The sequence below is a fragment of the Rattus norvegicus genome, chromosome 11 (assembly GCF_036323735.1).
Source record: "Rattus norvegicus strain BN/NHsdMcwi chromosome 11, GRCr8, whole genome shotgun sequence".
NCBI classification, from domain to species: Eukaryota; Metazoa; Chordata; class Mammalia; order Rodentia; family Muridae; genus Rattus; species Rattus norvegicus.
Genome location: NC_086029.1, coordinates 29,727,281 through 29,746,370, shown reverse-complemented (window position 1 = coordinate 29,746,370; position 19,090 = coordinate 29,727,281). Strand labels below are relative to the sequence as shown.

The 19,090-nt window shown below is 37.9% G+C and overlaps 1 long non-coding RNA gene and 2 other non-coding genes across 22 annotated transcripts in view; 1 reads left to right on the top strand and 2 right to left on the bottom strand.

The window, feature by feature from the left end:
• Nucleotides 1–19,090, bottom strand: part of LOC103693508 (uncharacterized) — a 490,050-nt gene that overhangs the window by 39,469 nt on the left and 431,491 nt on the right. For 17 of the 20 annotated variants that reach the window (XR_010056223.1, XR_005491062.2, XR_010056221.1 and 14 more), the window contains one exon: nucleotides 1–19,090. This exon is cut by the window's left edge; it is cut by the window's right edge. The exons of 2 other annotated variants lie outside the window; for them this stretch is intronic. This is a non-coding gene — a long non-coding RNA (uncharacterized LOC103693508). One more of the 20 variants, XR_010056227.1, reaches the window with a different exon arrangement.
• Mir3588 (microRNA 3588) lies at nucleotides 13,703–13,808 on the top strand. The gene has a single exon (NR_037386.1). It is a non-coding gene; the product is annotated as a microRNA 3588 (primary transcript).
• On the bottom strand, nucleotides 13,712–13,799 carry Mir125b2 (microRNA 125b-2). Its single transcript, NR_031870.1, has one exon. It is a non-coding gene; the product is annotated as a microRNA 125b-2 (primary transcript).

Sequence of the window (19,090 nt, the reverse complement as noted above, 5' to 3'; positions counted from 1 at the left end):
CAACCAACCTAGACCATTGGGAGTTCCCAGAAACTTAACCACAACCAAAGGGTGAACATGGGCTGGACCTCAGCCCTAGGACTCACCCCACATCTTCCACTCTACACATGTGTAACAGAAGTGCAGCTTCGTCTTCATGTGGGTCCACAACAACTGAAGTGGGGGCTGACCCAGAATCTGTTATCTGCCTGTGGATCCTATTCCCCTAGCTAGGCCACCTTGTCTGGCTTCAGCAGTGTGTATATACGTGGGACATTGCAAGGGGAGAGGGTCCCCCTTCTTAATGGAGAAGGGGAAGGGAAAAGTGGGGAAGATTTGTGTGAGAGGATACTGGGAGGAAAGTGGGTCTAACATTGGGAAGTAAAGTGAATAAGGAAATAAGTAAATTTAAAGGGGGCTGGATATGCTTTCTCTTCTCAATTAGCTTCTGGTAATATGTATTTGGGTGTGAGCCCCATTCTTGGAACATCTCTCGGCTTACCGTGAGCCTTGCAATATTGTTACTAGAGAGAATAGCTTCCTAATTAAACTATACTTTTGCCTCATCTCCCATCTATGGTCAGACATGCTGTTGACACTTCTTGTTTATGTTAATGGATGTTTATGGGGAACATTTACAAGTTGAACAGCTAATGGGAGATTTGGGTATTTCAGTCCTTCTCTGGTTCTGTCTTTCTGTCAGTCACACAGGTGTATGCCAGCGGCCTTCTCAGGAAGGAAAGATTGTGACTCATCTCTCCACCCATCTACTGGGTGCTGGTTGTCTGCCTCCCACAGAAGTGGTGACAATAAGAGTTGAACAGGCCATGTACTTCCCAGCATCCATTTTTCTCCCCTCTTCCTGTCTGTCTCCTGTCTCCTGTCTCCTGTCTCCTGTCTCCTGTCTCCTGTCTCCTGTCGTCTCCTGTCTCCTGTCGTCTCCTGTCTCCTGTCGTCTCCTGTCTCCTGTCGTCTCCTGTCTCTTCTCACTGCTGCAAGTCTTCCATGTTTTATGGTGTTTTGTATGATGGGAAACTACCACGAGATTATATCATATTTTTACTTTACTTTATGATTAATTTCTGTGACACATCTAATCCGAAACTGGGCTAACATGGCTGGTCATGTCCTTTAGAAGTTAAAAATAAAATTATTTCCTTCACGTCTAAGACAATGAGCTTGGTTTGAGGTCATTTAATTTTTCTGTACATTCAAGAAAATAATTTAATAGATAATTTAAATATTTTTGCTTACTTTTGTCTTGTTTCTGTTCATCCACTAAAGAAATGAATGTCATTAGTTGATTGAATAGATTAAAACATACGACAGTAAGTACAATTTGGAGAGGTAATAACCTTGTTTATGTCTCCCAGCTCTCATGTCAGAGTTTAACTTGGCTCTGCCAGTTCCACCTCCTCAATTTGCCTGACCTCTCCTTTCTCATAGTTGCATAGCCACTCTCTCCTTTCAGGCAATTGTCATCTGTCCCCATTAATATCATAAAAGAATTACTACATATATTTACAGAATTGGGTACTGGCTTTCTGAGTTTATATTTGGTAAAAAGAAAAAAGGTTAAAAATGTTGACGTCTGTGAGTCAACTGGTTATGTATATTCCAGTAAAGCTTTAACACAAAGAACACATGATAAAATGATACATGAATGAAATCACATAGTATCTCAAAAATAAAACATGTGTTAAAGTTATAAAATTTAGGAGAAATTTGAATGTATATGTAGTGAGACATTGAAAACACTTGAATACATACTACATGATAGTAAGATTTATTCTCTGGAATATGGAGTCTTTGCTTTCCTATTTATCTGAAATTTTAATTGTATAATTTTATAGGATGAGTAATTAATATTGTCCTGAAATAATGTTGTATTTCATAAATAAACTACTTCATCTTTGACAATGTGATAAGATCCTAAGTTGGCCTACGATGATCAGATACTATCAGAATTAATATTGGAAGAGCAGGTTTAACTCGATCTGTCCCAATAACATCTTTCTAGCAATGTGTGGAGGATTCTGGCACTTTTGGGACATAGATCACTGCAGTAGTTGTGGTTGTTCATCTAGGAGATTTTATAACATGCACCTGTACATTCTCTGTCCTAAATATACTGAGTTAGAATGGGAAGAAAGATGCATCTTCTTAGAACTTTCTCTTTAGCTCTGACATAATCTCTGAGTTGAGGTCATTAGCCATATGGACTACTAACTAATGAATGTTAGATTGGAATGGTTTCCTCAGCTTTAGAATAGCATCTAGAATTTGTCCCGCTACCTCAACATCTTCCTTTGGTGTCACATGCACATCATGTGAGAAAGACAGCTTTTTGTTCCCATAAAGGATCTGTGAGATAGTTTGTATTATTCACGTTCATTAATTTATTTCACAATCAGTTAGTCCTTTTGGTTTTCTTATTGTGGAAAGATATTCTATTAGCATGTGGTAGTGATAAATTGTTCATTTCGTAGCCAGGAAACAGGAGAGGAAGAAGAGGAAGGCTGGGTACCTCTGCACAGTCTCAGTTACTTCAAGACATTCTAGCAGGGCTTACTTCATACAGGTTCTGCCATATCTCAGTGACACCAAACTAAAGATCAAGTGTTAGACAAAAAGGTTTTGCATGGGCATTCTTGATCCAAGCTAGAGTCCCACACTTGATATTTCAGTTCTGCTTACTGAAATAAGAAGCCACAAGTAATTAATGCTGGCTGACAGAGGACTATAATGATTTTCATTCTTTTGCTGTTCACAAGTAAAACAACATCATCCCTACTTTGTTACAATTTGTGTGCCCATACAATCTACTCTGTCTCTAAAGTCTCTCAGTTGTATGTTCATGAGACCTCTCATATATAACTCTTGTTTCACATAATTGGGACTAGTGGTTATAAATTTTGAGTAGGATCAGTCTATTGTAAATGTTACATACACTGTTGGATTTTTTACTCATAATAAAGACAAGGATGTTCACTCAAAACTTTAAACAAAACTTTTATGGGGATACAAAAGTAGAAAAGTCAAGGGATATGTTGAGTTCAAGTGGATAATCTTAGCTTAGATTTTCATTGTTTTTCTTTCAGAAGAATTGCAGTAATCCCCACATAAGATTTATTCATGGCTCATTCTCTCATTCCTGCATTGATTGACCCACCTGAGATGAGTTACAATGCTAGTCATTCATTTAGGCACTTTTTATAACATGCACATGTTTATAACATATTCTGTTTTCTGTCCTATATACTGCTAGAATTTTCAGAATGGAAAGAAATATGTGTCTTCATAGAACATTCCCTTTGGCTCTGACATAATCTCTGGTTTGATGTCTATAGCCACACTGACTAGAAACTAATGAATTCTGGATGGTACAGAACCATGCATCTACCCCTGAGCTTTCATGGGTCCTCATCTACCCATCATGAGCATAGACTCTGTGACTGTTGTAGCTCCTTTACAAACTGATATCTGTTTGCTCTTAATTACACACTTTCACCTTTTCAAAAAATACACCAATTCATCAACTAAATTCAGTGAGAAATACAGCAAGATCTATCTTATTTCTGGATCTGCATATCCCTACTAACACACTAGTCTTTATACCCACAGAAAATCAAATAGATTTTTTATAGGAAACTTTCCTTATATACTATAGTAAATATCTTTTCTAGAATCCTAAAGCATTATATTGACATGTGAATCTCTCCTATTCTGAAGACAATTATTTCTTGGCTTTTCTATTATTCTTAAAAGAATGCAGTGCTGTGTTTTAAAAAGGAAATTCTACCTTCACTTGGATTCCATCCCTAGGTGACAAAGAATTTGATTTTATATATCATTGTTCATAAGTGGCTGAAGAAGTAGATGAATGGATTAAAGAATTTTAAGGGCTGGAAGCTTCTTGTTTGTAATTGTCTATAATCTCACTTATCCATGGAACATTTCAAAATGACCAGTTTAAAAATACAGAATTATTTCCCCTTAAAAGTTTAATTTCAGATAAGCATTAGGACTCATCTTGAAATGAAGAAATGACTACTAAGAAAATTACAAAACTTCTGTAAGGCAAGGGACACTGTCATCAGAACAAAATGGCAACCAACAGATTGGGAAAAGATCTTTACAAATCCTACATCTGATAGAGGGCTAATATCCAAAATATACAAAGAACTCAAGAAGTTAGACTCCAGAGAGACAAATAGCCCTATTAAAAAATGGGGTTCAGAGCTAAACAAAGAATTCACAGCTGAGGAATGCCGAATGGCTGAGAAACACCTAAAGAAATGTTCAACATCTTTAGTCATAAGGGAAATGCAAATCAAAACAACCCCGAGATTTCACCTCACACCAGTGAGAATGGCTAAGATCAAAAACTCAGGTGACAGCAGATGCTGGCTAGGATATAGAGGAAGAGGAACACTCCCTCATTGTTGGTGGGATTGCAAACTGGTACAACCATTCTGGAAATCAGTCTGGAGGTTCCTCAGAAAATTGGACATTGAACTGCCTGAGGATCCAGCTATACCTCTCTTGGGCATATACCCAAAAGATGCCTCAACATATAAAAGAGACACGTGCTCCACTATGTTCATCGCAGCCTTATTTATAATAGCCAGAAGCTGGAAAGAACCCAGGTGCTCTTCAACAGAGGAATGGATACAGAAAATGTGGTATATCTACACAATGCAATATTACTCAGCTATCAAAAACAATGACTTCATGAAATTCATAGGCAAATGGGTAGAACTAGAAAATAACATCCTGAGCTTGGTAACCAAATCACAAAAAATACACATGGTATGCACTCACTGGTAAGTGGATATTAGTCCAAAAGCTCGAATTACCCAAGATAAAATCCACAAACCACATGAAGCTCCAGAAGAAGGATAACCAAAGTGTGGATGCTTGAGTCCTTCTTAAAAGGGGGAACAAAAATATTCATAGGAGGAGATATGGAGACAAAGTTTGGAGCAGAGACTGAAGAAATGGCCATTCAGAGCCTGCCCCACCTGGATATACCACCCATTTATATACAGCCACTAAAACTAGACAATATTGATAAAGCCAAGAAATGAATGCTGACAGGAACCTGATATAGCTATCCCCTGAGAGGCTCAGCCAGAGCATGTCAAACACAGAGGCGAATGCTAGCAGCAAACCATTGAACTGAGAACAGGGTCCCTGTTGGAGGAATTAGAGAAAAGATGGAAGGACCTGAAAGGGCCTGCAACCCCATAAGAACAACAATACCAACCAATCAGAGCTCTCAGGGACTAAACCACTACCCAAGGTCTGTACATGGACAGGCCCATGGCTCCAGCTGCACATGTAGCAGAGGATGGTCCTGTTGGGAACTAATGGGAGGAGCAGCCCTTGATACTGACAAGGCTGATAAGCCAGTGCAGGGAATGTCAGTCGAGTGGGAAGTAGTGGTGGTTGAGGAGGGGATTGGGATAGGGGGCTTCTGTCTGGGAAACCGGGAAAGGGAATAACATTCGTAATGTAAATAAAAAATACCCAATTAAAGAAAAATAATTTTGGTAACTAGGATGAAAGGATTCCCAAACTTTCAATTAACACTTTCTCAGGATATCCGAGAATTAAGTTTCCATCATTCTTAGAAGATCAAACAAAAATAGCGTGGACGTATTTTCCTTTCTCTAGTTTCAAAGACCTTAATATTCTTCCAAGTGCAGATAATATGGAAAATAAATCAGATATTCCATGTACCCAGCATCCACGTCATACAAGTCCTGAAGGAAACTTCTTTTCACATTGTCAAGTTCAGAGTTTCCTCCATGTTCCTGTAGCTGATATTTAAAATGCTGATACAATATAATGCATGGCCCTACCCAAAACAATCCTTTACTATTCTTCAATGGCTCTCAAACATACAGTTAAATGCTTAAAACCTTTACTAATGTGTATGCACACACAAACAAAATTCTCTCTTATGAATATTATACTTAAGACCTGCTTTTATATCATTTATTATCACATATCTCAAAGCTAAGAGGAATGCGATTTTCAAACCAGAAGACATTTCACAATAATTTCCCAATTTTTAATAAAATAAAATGCTACCATCATTTTAAAATCATCAGTAAGTAAAACAAAATCTTCATGTTGACTTTTTAAAATATAAAGAACAAACAATAGTTTTTCCTTAATGAATAATGAAGATTAAGGTGAAAACATTTCTTTTTTAAACTAGAAAGATCGTGATATAAAATTCAAATAATATCTTGTTGATTGTGGAAATCACATGTAGGCTGGAGAAGTAATAAGAATAGGCTTGGGATAGTAACCCAAGATTTGTGAAACAAAATTGATTTCCACTCAACCGGGGTCTTTTACTGTTCTTGAAAATGTCATGGTGTCAACCTTGGCTATTAGGAGACCATGATTTATAGTGGAGACAAAGTGTAGTACTAGCTGACTGTCTGGAGTCACAACACAATGTCTGCAAAGGCTGCCAGGACAGCACCAGTTTTTTAACCAATCAGGGAGGCATATCTAAGACCTGAGCTTTTTCTCCCCCATCTTGATAAGGGAATGATAAAATATTATCTGGCAGATTTACTTTATAGGAGATAAACAGGCTTAGTGGAAGGGAAGTAGATGTTGTCCTTCTGTAGAATAAATTACAAGCATTATTTATGGGAATCTGTATTTCATTCTTTTAGAAACATATACTAAAAATAGGAACATAAACAGATGTTCCAAATATGACAACTTATTTTAATACACTGGAAACCACAGCACGATTTTATAATTTGATTAATTAGTAAGAAGTACTGTGAATGTTAAAATAAAATCCCAAACTCTTTAAATTACATTTATAGCTTTGTTCAAGTGCATCGTAAAGATGTTTTGCATTAGAATCATTATGCCCAGAAAACTAAACTTCGAGGAGAGAAAGATATCTTAAGTAGTCATGATTGACAGTTAAATGTTAAAAATTGCCCAGGTAATATCATGATAAACAACAGTGAAGTAGCAAAGGAGAAGACCCTAGCCAGCCAGACTGGCTCACTGCTGGAGCAGAATCACTGATGAAAGTCCAAGGCCAGTCTGGGCTACAGTGTTAAATCTGCCTTCTAACCACTTCCCCACAGAAGTATGAAAACCTATCACCGGAATCATTTAATCCCGTCATAATTATACATACATATATACATACATATATACATATATGTGTATATAATATATAAATACAAAAATAAAATAAATACATTTTCACTAAAGGAAAAAGACGTCTGTCAATTCCTAACCAAGAATAAGAGGATTCCAATGTTTAGCTACAGATATTTCCATAACTTTGGTGATAAAAGTTCAAAGGTTTTAACCAATCCATCAAATTGTATGATAACCATGATACACACATTAGACTACTGTCCTTTCTTTACCAATCCTTTACTTCTAATAATCCCTATTTATGAAATTTCAGATCCCTAGCTGACAAGATATGCTGACTGTCCTGCTAGAGGTCACAAACTTAAAGAGCATTAGAAATGGTAAGAAAGTGTAGTTAATCTCCATGATACTCAAGGCTGCGATCTGCCATGCTAGATAGTTTTCCATTGGCATGATGGACGTAGCACATTTCCCAGTATAACAGTGCTTCCCATTTTGATAATCGTTACCAAGTTCACTAAGGTAAACATAGTTGACCTATAAATGTTATGACAAACAATCCAGAAGTCAGCGATGACAGTTCAAGCTCTGTTTTGATTTTGCCTGGTATTTCTTCTACAATGTGTCAACAAGAACCGTTCCCTTGTTTCTCAGAGACTGCAAGGTTAACCTTGGGCAACAAAGTTGATCCACTGATGGTCAGGGCAGTAAATCCCTGCTTCTTTCTTCTGGACTGAAAAACAGGATCTTGATCTCCTCCCTCTCCTCCCTCTCCTCCCTCTCCTCCCTCGCCTCCCTCCCCTCCCTCTCCTCCCTCTCCTCCCTCTCCTCCTTCTCCCTCTCCTCCCTCTCCTCCCTCTCCTCCCTCTCCTCCTTTTCCCTCTCTCCCTCTGTCTTTCCCTGTCTGTCTCTGTCTCCCTCCCTTCCTCCCTTCACCCACCACTTTCACACTCCTTCGCTCTTCCTGTTTTTTATTTGCTTCTGGAATATTAAGTTGTAAAGATGAAGCAGCCAGTCAGCTCTGTTACTCAGTGATGGGTACCCCTCTAAAACTGTCAACATAGTGGAGAGAAGGAGGAGAGGGGGAGAACATGGTATGGGAGAGCAGAGGCAGAAAGGGACTAAATGTGGTGAAGGAAAGGACTAATGAACAAATAGAGCATACTGGGCTGACAATATGTACTCAGGAACTTGTGAGTTCTGGAGTCTTTCCTTCCTAGCTGTGATCTCTCCTGAAAAGCAATGAGGACCCATGCTTTACACATAATAACACTGCTTTCACTGGACGCTGTTAATCCTCAGACAATGTTAATAAACTTCTGCACACAGCTTCATCCTTGAGTCACATTCCTACTGGCCTGAGCACACTTTATACGTAGTTCTTTATGACAGTATCGGGACTGATAAATTCATATTCTTGTAGAAGTGAGTTTTTCTTACAAACGTCATGTCTGGTAGCCTGAGAGGCAAAGGACAAAGAATTTCTTCACATGACACAAGGTGAGAATCATGTTTTTAATCTTGTTAAAAAACAAAAACAGAAACATGGTCTGTTAAAAAAAATCAGCAACTTTTTCGAAATTAGGTGATTACATTGTTGTAAAATATATTAAATCATAAAGTTATATATGTATGAATGTGCTGGAAATTATGTAAAAGTTGAATACTCTTCTTTTGAAATACTATGAGCACTATGACAGTTATGTCTAATTGCTATAAAAATAAAATTATTTCTGTGAGCCATCCACATAAGTTGTTATGTTTAGGGAATGCAATAGGTGCTTCTCACTAGAATGGGTCCTGTGGAAACAAAACACAGTTTTTAAACTATAAGATACAATTTCTTTGAGATTCTATTAATCATTTCCTTTTTAATTGAAAAGTTGCCACACAAAAATGAGAGCACAAAATTCATTCTTCTAGAAAGAACCTTAAAAGTTGACATTTCTTTGAACAATTGTCTCCGGAATCCTTTTTAAAGTACATTTTCATTTTCTGGCATGGCTTGAATTGAATTCTAAACTTTGTGTGCCTGTCCTCTAAGCCCCTCTGATGAATTAAATAGGCTTCTCTATATATTTAGTAATTCACGAATTCTTTGTCACACAGCCTGCTCAGCTTCTTTATTAGAGAGCTGTCTCGGAAGTCCAGCAGCCAGTTTGTTTTCTGCCATTAATAAAGAGTCTACTCCCCCACCGCAACTTCTTTGAAGAGGTTGAAAGGGCTCCGTGTTGGGTACAGGGGCACCAGGAAGAGAGAGAAATGGAGGGAACTGGCTGTGATAATCCCTCAAGAACAACAGCAAAAATATATATTATATATAGTCTAATGTAGACATTTCCCTCAAAATTACAAATGCATAGGCTGATTTTAGTATGATGTATAACAAAGCAAGAATGTAGCAAAGATTGTCTCCCCAGCTAAGATCTGGAGGTCAACTATGAGAAAGACATTGTATCAAAAATTATACAAAGTGCAAGGCTTCACTTGGATAATGTTTCAATTCAACATTAGCCTCTCATTGTGGTAGGAAAGCAATCACAATATAAATGTGTAGGCTCTTACATTTCACTTTTGTGTTTCCAAAATATTCAGAAGATTTCAAGAATGATCTGCAAATTTGGACCTAGAGTAAACCAAATACCCAATTTAGAAACAAGGAAAAAAATTCCACAGAAAATTCACTTGCTCACAGTTCGTCAGCTACCAACCAGTCAGCAATGAGGGAGAAAAATAGAAGAGAGAGATTCCTAAGAACTGCTTCTACAAGAGATCCTTAAACATTATTTAAACCAAACAAGGACCTAAGAGTGACAATTCTTATTTACTTGGCTAAGCACATGCTAGCCATGATTGGTGTGGTTCCTATTTGGTTAGTAATTGACTATTAAGGGTACAAATTTAAAATCACATTAGTAATATCATCAGTGGGGCAGATTCCCTACCTTATCAGAAACATTCATTTTGAGGTTGTCATAAAATATTCATGGAATTAGTTGATTGATAAGGAAACAATTTAATCTTAATCTCAATTGCCTTCAATCTTCACCAGCTTTCAAAGTTTCCACAGGTACAATATCATATTCAACTTAACATGAAATATGTCTAATACGAACCGACATGGGGAAAGTGTCATTCGATGAAAATTGAAGTTAACTTAGTAATAACGCAGCATGGATGAAGTCAGGAAGCTCCCATGGTGTGTGTACAGTGTTTTCACTAAATATTTTCTGGAAATGCACAGAGATACACAGACATCCATACACGGAGACAGACAGACAGACAGGAAAACAGACACACACACTAATGTGTACTTGATCATTGATGGATAAGGAAACTAACCATGGAACTGACACACAGGTTAAAAAATAGCAACTGAATTTCAGTATACTAATTATGTATTTGCAGAGCTACAAGGGAAAACTTTATTTTCAAATGTTTACAAACTCTCAGGATTTTTTTAACTCATCTATATTTGGAACCTTGTTTTATTTCTCCAAATGCAGCCACTTAGGGCTCAGTGAGATTTGAGTACTGAATTTAAAGTCTACTAACAAATTAGACAAAAGAATCCAGGCACCAAAACTATGCCTTCGTTTGCTGCCTATGATGGACAAGGAGGCTGCATTGCTTGTGCAAATGGAGAAAACTTGGGAATCAGCTCTCCCTTTGTGTGATGCTTTACTGTAAACTCATCCAAACATGACAGCTTGCAAGGTCATTTGCATATTTAAAATATATTAGCTCAAGGTTAGGCACGTGTACCAATCAGCGTGCCATTTTGAAGATGAGTGTAAGGTAAGCACCACCTTTTCTAATTTCATTAATAATTAATTTGTACTATAATTCCCTTGAGATACTCCTTCCTCCTTGTGATATTATTAAATGACTTAAGAATGTCTCTACCTTTCTGTTGTGTCAGTGGAAGACTGAAATGTTTAGGAATTTTAAACTGAGAATGATATTGATCTCATAAATCCTAAAAGAAAATATAATCATATTAATATCTGGCAAAATTCCAGAATGGCCTCCTTGTTGGATTCTAAAATCCTTTAGACATTGCCATATAGAAAAAATAATCCATGTTTCCCTGGATAGAGATATAAAGTTAAAACACAGGTATCACAATATTGTCAGAGTCGCACAACAGAGACAAAGGAACACTATTATTGCATTAGTCTGCAGTAAATGGTTAAGTCGAGTAATGATTTTTATTTCTAAGAGGAACTAGGAGTTGACAGTAATTTAGCAAACGATATAAGAAAGAGAGAGAAACAAGGAGGGGTTAGTCTATGTGCTTGGAACAGTGACTTCCTCTTTCAAAATTAAAACGTACAAATAAACTGGTGTCAGAGAAGAGGAGATCCCTCATTTCCAACACACTGAGCAAGCTCACATGGGCAGCAGACAGCTCTTAATGTATGCGTCTGGCTCAGGCTGTTCTCCCAATCCAGAAGCCATCCGGGTTGTTAACATCACTGCTTTTTGTATGCAACCCACATCTTCTCACTCCTTGTTGTTTATCTTTTCCTTTATTTTAAGCTTAGAGGGATCTGGCTTTCCAAGTCACACTACGAATCCACAGAACCGCATTACCTGGTGACAACTGAGGGAGAAATGCAGAAAGAGTCACATCCATCCACATACAGTGTAAAGTACCTTATAGAAACAAAGTCTGACACACACACACACACACACACACACACACACACACACACACACTTTTATGAAGGAAAAAAGAAGCTTTGTGAACAGTATTCTATCACCACACATGCTTTGCACAGAGAATATTCAAAGTTGCACAATATAGGACATATAACACATGATGCTCAGGAGACAAGAAATTTATTTTGGTATTTTTATCTTATGAAATATAAGTTAACATATAGTATAGTTCATTAACAAAGCATAAAAAGAAAACCTTTGTACTTAAATTTTCTGCTATTGTTAAAGCTGTCAAATATTATTCCTTGCTTTCTTTTGGATTTCAACTGATGAAACGTCATGTGCATGTCATTTATGATGATCATAAAACAGGTGGCAGGAAGCACACACCTCTATATGGTGCTTTGTTCAATAGAACCGTTCTGATCAGTTGTGCAAGGGTTCTATTCAATAGAATCAAGTTCTGTGGTGTACACAGACACACATGGGTAGAGTTCTTTGTGCTGAAAAAGTTCTGATTTTTAAAAAAATAATCAGTTCCAACAAGAATGAAGCCAACAGAAGTGAAAGATAAATGCTAGTAAAAAAAAAAAGAAAAAGAAAAAGAAAAAAAAAACTCCACTGTTTTTATTTCCTTCTTTCACTTGGAGTCGTAAGACATGTTTATATACACAGACACTTAAATTTCAAAGCTTCTACACAAATGGTATGGGTGAGGCCACAAAAAAATCTGAAAAGATGCACTATCAACACACACTTAAACATAGTCTGTCTTGATGATATTCTTATATGTTTTTTTTTTCAGGAAACAGTAAGGATGCTTTGAATTTCTTGATATTTCGAGTCATAAGTTATAATAACAACCTCAACGGAAAACAGAACAAAGACTCCACATGCTAGGCTCAAATAGATTCGTAGATTTAATAATGGAGAAAACAATTTATGGTGAAGCATTAGGGTTAAAACACCAAAGTCACTCTTGCCTGTGCCGTGAAAAGCCATCCCATTTTAAGTCTTAATTTCTGTAATATGACTGTAAATTTGGAATAGATTTATTGATTATAGATCAAAAAATACATGTCTGGTATGACACTGACTAATACATGGTCAAATAAGTCACACAGGCTGTGGTTGGAATATTTACTCCTGGTCATAAAAATTCTGATCAAAGCCTGCATCACAGATGCGTTTTTACAGAATTAGAGCATCTGACTTCATAGGCGCTCTCTCATGCTTTATAACACACACAAAGTGAAACGCGGAAATTCTAGAGCTCTGCATTCTCCCTAAATGCAGACTCTGTGAATCTCAGAATAAGGGGATTGTCCATACATACATACTATTTTGTATGGGCAAAAGACTAAGGAAACACTGGCTAAAATGGTCACGTAGAAAACCATATTCTCTCCTACTACTGGCAACAAGAGTGGGATCAATAAAGAAAAGTGCAAATCGTTCCCTTTCCAGGCCTTGAGTATGATGAGAATCTTATATTACGTATCCTAAGCCACAGTTGTATGGAGGCATGCATAATTTATCGAAATAACTAATGTATATAATTCTATGCATTTAGACACAGGAATAAACAACTCAAAAACATTCCCTCTTCTTATTCATCTTAAAAAATACCCAAAGCGACGTTTTAAAAACACTTGTATTTTAATTCTGCTTCTTACACACATCTTTTATAACACCTTTATACGGTAATCAGAGGAAACACAAGCACTATTTCAGTACCACTGTGCTATATTGTTAGAGCGCAGTTTCTAACAGTTGTATTTTGGGGGTGGGTCATGGTAAAACCCTCGCTGATTAAAAAGAAAACCATTGTTCTTTGCTCCTAGGCAGAATCTATGTCTGTCCTTTTGTTCTGGTGGTTTATGCCGAGAATCAATAAGGTCCAAAGCTGCTGGTACCTCTCCGCCTAGGTCCCAAGAGCCTGACTTGTGATGTTACTAAAATACCTCACAAGTTAGGGTCTCAGGGACTAGGAAAAGTCTGGTTTGATGCAGGAGAATTCTTCTTCCAGTGCAAAGGACAGCTTAGGAATTAGAGTTGGATTCAGTCATATATTTTTTCCTTCTAAATACTAATCAAAACACACAAATAGAAACATAAGTGATATATGAAATTTAAAATGAGCTGATTAATCATGATGACCACTTATAGATTAGAACTTACAGTAATGAGGGCTATGGAAACAAAGCAGACATGCACACTTAAGAATCATCCCATTCTAGCCAAAGAAGGAGACGAAACAGGGGTTAAAATCTGCTGCTAGCAGATTTTTACAGCACCACCCATTTCTATTACATTAAAGAAGTCTTATATGCCAGTTAATGGGACCCTAATTGATATTTCGCTTCTACTGCAATTTTTATATATCACAACTGTTAACAGTGGGCCCAGGATATACAACACTTAAAAAAAATCTCATTTAAATGTATACTATTACAGTTAAGATTAAAAAAACTTTTGTATGTCATAATTTAATACTTATTCATGTCGATTTTTCTCTTTAAATATACAAACTATTCAGACAGCAAATATTTTCATGCACACTTCATAGTTATTCAAGCAAGACTACCTAACAAGCATGTAACTTAAATTCCTGGCAACATAGTAAGAAAAAAAAAAGGATTCTTTCCTTTGAATAATTACATTATAAAGTTCACTACTTTTGAAAATACACAATCTCAATCCTGTATATGCATCAAATTCTCTCCCATCTTTTTAGCCTTGTGGTTCAGGAGCAGAATCAGTACTTTAGGAATGGTCTAGGGTTTAGTAGCACAGAAGGCAGGGTAAAACAATCACACTTAGCACGGCATAAAACTCCTGGCCACATAAGTGGAATCTGGTTCTTCTGAAGTAGTTGATCTTAAAAGGGAAAAGAGGAGGTTAGAAAGGGAGAGACAGAGACAGAGACAGAGACAGAGACAGAGACAGAGAGAGAGAGAGAGAGAGAGAGAGAGAGAGAGAGAGAATGGAACGATTTAGAGTGTTTTCCTCTAGGCAGGTGAATCATCCACTCCCAGGCAAAGCTGCAAGGAAAGCTAGGCTGAACAAAATATTTGCTAAGTGTTCCCCTCCCCCACCCTAGTACCACACCCCTTTCTAACCACCCACCCCCCTTCGCCCCTGCCCAGATCTTTACTTTGCCTTGTAAGACTTAAACATTCTGTTCCGTGATGTAATGCATCATTATATAAGATCTCTTTCTGTTTATCATTTGATTTCCCCATACTGAATCACTTATGGACCCAAATAAATAGTTTAAAAAAAAAATCCAAAAGAAACAACCAAAAACCAGCATTCACAAAAAGCAAAAAGAAAAAAGAAAAAGAGATAAAATAAAACAGTACTTATATAAAAGTCCATGCTTTTCCTTAGAACTGAATATGGCTTTACAATTTTTGACCATAGCATTCAACCAATTATTAGAATGAAAAATCTCACCCCTCCATAAATATGACATTAACATAATTATACCACCCCCATCACGGAGACCCATCTTCCTTAGGGAATACATCTGATGCTCCAAAGATGGAAATCAGTCAGATTTTAGTTGCTCTCCAACGTACCTTTGCTTCTCACTGACTGACTGGCTTTTACCCTCCACGCACTCACACGCCACCCCCTCCCCTCGGCTAGACACGGATGCCCGAGCGAGCACGCGCGCGCGCACAGGCATACAGACACGCGGAGAGTCGGGCTAGCATCTGATGCTGACTCAGAGCGCTTCTGTGTGCAAGGGGTGGCGGCGGCTGGTATTTTCACTGCGCTCATCATTAACATTAACGCACAGTCTGGCATCCACCCTCTCCCAGACCTGCTGGACTGCGGCATTTGCATGACGCTGTCACTGTAGCCTCTGCAGGTCAGATGATGGAAGGAAATGGGGAGAAAGAGAGAGAGGGAGAGAGCAAAGGAAAAAAAAAAGCCTCGAGATTCTCCTAGGAAATGCCTTCGTTTCGTTCTTATTTTTCCACCTTTGTACTTCCTCTGTGGCTGTTTCTCAGCTGTTTGACATCTTCCCGGAAGAAAATGTCTTGTGCTTCAACGAGCCAGTCGCCAGTTAGTGCTCCCCTCCCCTGCCGCTAATCCCCACCCTTTTCCTTGCTAATCAATAAGACAGATCTGCAAGAGCAGCGTGGAAACAGACTCAGGCACAGTCTCTCGGCCGGGTCCCCACCTAAGGAAGCAGCCAGGCAGGCTCACACACACGTGACACAGGAAAAAAAAAATACCAGCAGTTTCTTAACAGTCTCAGACTTTATTCTGCGGTTTCTCGGTTTCATTTTCTTTCCCTCTTTGACTGAAGGAAGGGCAAAAGAGAGAAGAGAGTCTATCTGTTTTTATGTGAAGACCCCACCCAGCATCAGACACCCATGCACCGGTAGGGCTGGGTGTGTAAAGACCAATCCTTTCTAGTCAAAAAAAAAAAACCTGGAATTTTAATCGAAGTTATAGCTTCATGTTTTTATTAGCTATGCTCTCATTTCGTAGGAATTAAAAGACAAGACTTGCCAAGATCTGACTCATCAATGTGATTTAAACTGTGTTGACAACTTGGTAGAATGAGATTGACTAACTGAATATTAGTACATTTTAATTTTAACGACTTTTAAAAATATTAATAAAGGACTGTTCGTGAATATGTACGCTGTAGAAGTGTTCTGGTTCTGCATATTAAGGACTAGACATGTAGTTCTAAGTAAAATGTGGATTCCTGTGCATCTGTACACTGTTACTAAAAGAGCTAAAACATTTGGCCATGGCTGTGCTGGTGTTTCACAACATACAAGGCACCGGTTCCTTTGTTCTTCAATAGCTCCCTGTGATGACAGTGTGGTAAACTGCTACCTTCCCTTTCTACACTAGCAGTATTTCTGAATTACTTGCCGGGCAGAACTAGCTATTGGTGACTGTACAGCATACAAAAAAAAAAAAAAAAAAAAAAAAAGGCATACAAAAGGGAAGCAAATATCACCATCCTCCAGCCAATGCTGGCTGGTGCTGCAAATATGTCAGTTTACTCTCACAGACAATCCCAGCATGCAACGCGGCACTGCAGGACCAACTAAGGTAGCAGTTTGGCAACAGATCTGTGGTAACAACAAACGCAAAGAACAACCAGCCATTCGCTGAGCTTCCAAAGAAAACATCCCACGATCCATAAAGAGATGCAAGTAAAAATCAGCTCGTACAGGCTTCTGATTTGAAAGAAAAAGGAAAAGGGAACTGGGGTGGGGTGGAATGGGTTGGGCTGGAGGGGGGGCAGCAGACCCCAAGCACAAAGACCGACTGAAAAAGAAAAGGAAAAAGAAGTGTCCACCAGTAGGAAACAGGATGTTGAGTGCATACTCTCAGGAGAAAGGAAAAAAAAAAAAGGCAGGAAGGGAAAGGATGGGAGAAGTCGAAGAAAAAAGAGATGAAATGGATACCCAGAGAAAGAAAGGCGGGAAGGAACAGAGCCATCGTGTTGTTAACCGTCACAGAGAATATGAAGTATGATTTCTGAGTCTGGAGATCGTGAATGACTCAAGCTCAGAATCGGATGAGACGTTGAAATAAAGACAGACACCCACAGGTTCGTGTAGCACACTTATTTGCCAGTGGTAGCAAGAAGCCTGCAGAATCTGTCCCGTCTTATGCCTTAGCTGATTGCCTCTCTCTCCTTGATCAACTTTATTTTGATTTTTTAACTCTCTTGCATCTGTGCATTCTTGATGCTGCCTTTGTTCCCCCAAATAGTTACCCACAACACTCTTGGTGAATTAGTGTCATGACTTTGCTATGGCTACCAGATCTAAAGGCTCAACTACTTTAATAAATGAACTGTGCTTACAGCAACTGACCACTGATATCCAACTCTGTAGACCTTGCACACAAACATCCACTTGTAGCTGTTGGGACATGATAGAGCGAAGTCCCATTCAACTTTTCCCCTTAATCTATGGCATTTCTTTCTTTACATCTAGACAAGCATACAGGGCTTGACTCCACAGAAAGCACAAACATATGAACTAAGGAGTTGAGAAGATCAAAGCAATAAGCATTGGAAGGAAAATAATTATTACTGAATGATTATGGGTTACAATGTTTCTATTCAGACATGGGTTAGCCAGTTCCAAGTGGCCAGCCTCTGTCAGGACCTCTCTTAGGGCCAATAGGAAGGCACGTTTGGCTACATCAACATTTATGTGTGAAAGAAACTGTTAAAATCCAACAGTGTGGTAACTAACATCATAGATCCAAGCTTGAGGTCCTTACTACCTTTCAGCTTCTAAGCAACTAATCCCTAGATCAGGATTTATGCAGCAACCACAGGAAAAGTATTTATATCGAAAAACTTTGACTTCGTGTCTGCGTTTAATTTGAAACATGGATCGCATGTACAATCGTGGAGTATCAATTATTTTCAAATATTATTGGAGATTTATTTTCTAACTTTTTAAAAAGTCAAAACTACTCTGATTCTATGATAAATTATTTATCAAATTAAAGGAAGTAGGGCTTTGAAATAATATAGTCTGCCTACTCTTTTCCTACAGGACAAAAATGTCTTATTTCTTCTAAAGGGTATGCAAAATTAGTGTTGTGAGAATCATACTAATTTAATGTATGAGGTTTGTAATAAGGCAGACAGATGACATTAAAATGATGCCTAATTTATATTTTGATCTAAACAATCATGGATGTATAGACACACTATATTATACACCTGCTGAATGTGTTTTGGCCATATTTACTTGTATTCTGAAATCAGCTACAACCAGGAATCTGTAATATGAATTAAAATCAAACAGAAGTCCGAGTTCATTGTCTCTGCTCCTGGGTCTACATCTCCGATGGATAGTATATGTGACTAGGAATCTACCATTTTGAACAATGTGAATTTAACGTATTTTCTAACTCTACGGAGAGCTTATTGTTCAATTCTGACTTAGTCCATCCCTCTGCAAAGGGTGACAGAGGAGTTCATCACTGGGTCCCAGTGCTTTCCTTCCGCTGTCTTTTAGGAGACACAAACTGTATTGATTTCAGGGATCTAAAATTAAAAGTACTTCTTTTTGACTGAAGAACTTTTCTTTCTTATTTTGGCTAAGGCGGTTCTATTAATTAATAGCTTTTAAAAAATATAAGATGACTTATGGAGGAAGAGTCGCACAAAACTAAGCTTCTCCCCTTCCCTACCCCCAAATAAAACAAAGATTTAAAAAAATCAGAAGACTGAAAAATCTGTTCCTTCTGTGGGCTCTGAGAACCTCAGCCATGCTTATTTGTCTAA